Consider the following 4,057-nt stretch of genomic DNA (forward strand, 5'->3'; position numbering starts at 1 on the left):
AATATTTTTTCTGTCGGAGCCGCTTAGACCCCCCACATAGACCGTAGGAATCCCTTCATCAGCAGCCTCTGGCTGGGTCGCCTCCTCGCGGTAGCAGCTGGTAGGTGTTTTTCATCTAAATAATCCAAACTGCATATTCTGCCGGCAGATTTCTGCATTTTAAGTTAATTTAGGCGTCAATAAACTGTTTAAGAGGAGTGATCATAGCCTCTGATCATCAGCGCTGTGTCTCTCTCCCTGCGTCAGATGATTAAACGCGCCCGATGCGCTGCTTCAGCTGCTCAGACGTGCTACGAGGAAGCTGGAGCGGAGAGGGACGGGAGGAACAGTGTAGCTGAAGGCTTTACTTTACAGAGGATTTAGGACAGGGCTCAGCAACCCAAACTGCTCAAAGAGCCACATTGGACCGAAAAAAACAAATCTGTCTGGAGCCGCAAAAATGTAGGAGTCTCATATAAGCCTCATATGGCAACACAGGCTCTAAGTGTATTATCCCACTATAGAAAAGGACTATGTGGGCTTAGATATATAAAAATCATTAACGATTAAATGTTTATCCTGGAGCAAAAGTCAGATAGCAGCATGAGGTGAGGGAGGAGCAGTGAACGCTCCCATCACGCTGCTTCACTGCTTGGTTTAAGTTTTGTTGCATTGATAAAATGATAGAAACAGGATAAAAGAATCTTTCTATGGTGGACGTGTTTCTGTTGGGAGGAGCTGATTGAGTCACGAGAAACCAAGCAGGAACTGAGATCCATCAGAGCAGAGCTCTCTAACCCTGAAATCCCACATCTTCCGTCACCAGCGCACCTTGGTGATATTTTTATCTTGGGGATTCGGGGAAAAAATGGAAGAAGGTTCCCATCCCTACATCGAGCTCTACATGTTTGATCTGTGGACGGTTTTCCATCCTTGCAACAAAACTAGCAGCAGTAGTGGAGTTTGGAGATGCAATCCACTTCTTAAATCTATCTACGCTCTCCTCTAATTTATCCAGAAGTTCTGCAATCACACTTTTTCTCTCCTTCCTAACTTAGAGATGGAAAATTTTCAAATTTTATAATTAATTTTCATTTTTTGACAACCTCTCATTGCAAAGCAAAAATACAGGCAAAAACCCTTTGCATTGACAATGAAAGATGAAAACCTCAGCAAATCCACACATCTGCTACAGCCATGAGAACTGGTCCTACACAGAGAGTTTCTCTATCACAAAATGACCTAAACCCTTCAGAAGTAGAAAGGGTTGTTGTTGAACACATGGTCAGAACCACTGATCTAAGTGGACCTGTGTCACTGTGGTTCCATGTTTATTCTGGTCATGTGCCCACGCCCAGTAACGAGGCTGATTATGAGACATAGTGATCACAAATAGATCTGCTACTCGCTGACCCAGATCTATCTGCTTTGATTCTGGATGTCACAGATTCAAAGATAACCCGTGACCCACTTCTAAACTCATTAAAAATAAGCCTCTACAACATGTACGTTGAAATATACCAATATAGTGGATACTGTCTGGATTGTGTTTTTTTTTTTACTTTTTCCCAATTTCTGTTTTGTGTCATAAGCTGAAACTGGATTTAAGCGTCTTAGATGCTGCAAGCATCGTTGACTCCACAGGCATAGAGAAGCAAAACGTCATAGCTGCAAACCTTATCCACTTATCTTGAGATGGATAACCTAAACAGCTTTAACCTCACTCTATGTGAAGAAAATATTCAAGAATTAATCAATTTAATTCAAAATCTAACTGAAAACATTCTGATTCCAGATGTTCTCTGTCAGCTTACACTGTTGTATCAACTTAAATCCTATTTAAAAGCTAAATAATACTCTAAGTTGACAGCCAATTATCAAAAGACTTTGGAAAAAGTTAGTGCTGCAAAACTTTTATTGTCAGAACCTGAGATAAGATTAGCAAAGCTAGAAAGTTCAAAGCCCGACAAGGCCAGAGAGACATGGTCATTAGAGAAAACGTTTGACCTCCCCCTCTGAGGAGCTATGCCATAAACAAAGCCAACAGACTCTGAATCAACAGGAAGTCACACCAGTTGAAAGTAATAAAGTTCCCGAAACATACCCAAAGCCTTCAAATTTTGAGTTAACACAAAATACCTCTGAAAACAAAGGTGTTTAAAGTCAAACTAGTGCCACAGACCGAAACAGAGAAAACCAAAGAGATAATTTGGTAGAGTCAGGTGGTTCAAATTATTCTAATGTACAATTGTTCAGATCCTTCTTTATCTCTCTGTCACACCTTAGAATTGAGAAGAGTCACTCAAGTGGCTCACACCAGTTTGAATCAGCACCAAGTGCCAGAGTTCAAAGCATGAAAACCAAAAGTTATGACTGTAAATACGGTTCAATGAATCCCGGATGACCGACAGAGCCGGTGCTTAAACTATGAATGATCACCCTTGTGCATGCACAGGTCGAGAATCTTATACCAACATAGTCACGTGTGACCCCCTGTGACACTGGTGAGCCTATAAAAATCACGTGAAAATGACAGCCCAGTCCCTTAATCTTCTCACGAAAACACAGTAATTTCGAGGGACCGAGTGCTCTGGGGTCATCCGGGAATCATAGAACTGTAGTCAAAGTCGGATCTTTTGTCCTATTTCATCCCTACTGACTGCCAGAGGCAGTGCTTAAAGCACGGATGACGATTACCAACAGAGTCCTGAGGAATCGAATACAGAAAATAAACAACCCGAAAACATGCCCACCTTTCAGGGAAGATGGTGTGCGCCGGGATAGGATCCCCTCCATTGGGTGAAAGGCGGCCAAGTTAACCCTGTAAAACCTAGCAAAGGTATTCGGGGATGACCAAGAGGCTGCTGAACAAATAGCCTCCAGAGTGATACTAGTCGCCCCACGACACACTAACTCCCCTGGTGGAATGGCACTGTACACCAGTTGGGGGTTGGCGGCCCTGCATGTACGCTTGTTTCACCACATCCATAATCCAACATGCAAGGCGCTGTTTAAAAAGGGCCTAGCTTTGCAAACAAGCAGACTATCTGACTGCCGGAGAGAAGGTGTGAGTCTGACATATGCCTTCAGTGCCCGTACAGGGAAGAGAGTCTCATCAGGCCCATCCGCATTGAGGCGAGCAAGCTGGAGGGGCACAGTGTGGCTCGCGGATGAAGCCACCTTATGAAGAAATGGCAAATCAGGCCAGAGAGTAACACCAGTACCAGCCCGGTTCCAACGGCAGCTGGACTCGTGAACAGACAAAGCATGTAGCTCACCCACCTGCTTTGCTGAGTCCATGGCGAGGAGAAAAGCTGTCTTCTTTGACACACACTCAAGGCTTGCCTCTGCAAATGGTTCAAAAGGAGGAGAACTCCATTCAGAAGCTCCATCCAGACAGTGTCTTCCCCATGACCAAAATCTTATAAATTAGCAAATATTCCCAAAGGAGTAAATCATGATCATCTAATTAAAATTAAAATAACTCCAATTGGAGAAAAAGTTAAAACGATTAAATGTGGTCTGTTTAATATTAGATCTCTTTCCTCTAAAAGTCTGCAAGTTAATAACGTGATTTGTGATAATCACATTTACTCATGTTGCCTTACAGAAACCTGGCTGCAGCAAGAGGATTATGTGAGCATAAATTAGGCAACTCCTTCAAGCTATTTAAATTTTCACATGCCCAAAAGTTCTGGGCGAGGAGGAGGTGTAGCAACAATCTTTCAGTCTGACTTACTGATTACCCCCAAGACAGTTAATACTTCCAACTCTTTTGAACATTTAACCCTTAGTTTCCCTCATCCAAATTTCAAAGAAAAACCTCTTCTTCTTGTAACTTTGTAAATCCACCAGGTCCTTACTCTGAATCTTTAGATGAGTTTTCAAAGTTCCTTTCTGATTTGGTATTAAATACTGACAGGGTCATCATAGTGGGATATTTAAACAAACATGCTGACATTGAAGGCGATAGCTTAAGAGCAGCCTTTAATGCTATCTTAGACACTATTGGCTTTGTCCAAAATGTGAATAGTCCCACACATTCTCATCTTCATACTTCAGATCTTGTGCTGACATA

The 4,057-nt window shown here is 42.5% G+C and overlaps 1 protein-coding gene across 1 annotated transcript in view; it reads right to left on the minus strand.

Moving 5' to 3' along the window:
- LOC107096599 (poly(ADP-ribose) glycohydrolase-like) overlaps positions 1-4,057 on the minus strand; it is a 36,242-nt gene that overhangs the window by 30,594 nt on the left and 1,591 nt on the right. The gene's annotated exons all lie outside the window — the stretch shown is intronic.

This window comes from Cyprinodon variegatus, unplaced genomic scaffold, assembly GCF_000732505.1.
Source record: "Cyprinodon variegatus isolate N-32 unplaced genomic scaffold, C_variegatus-1.0 Scaffold636, whole genome shotgun sequence".
Taxonomy (NCBI): Eukaryota; Metazoa; Chordata; class Actinopteri; order Cyprinodontiformes; family Cyprinodontidae; genus Cyprinodon; species Cyprinodon variegatus.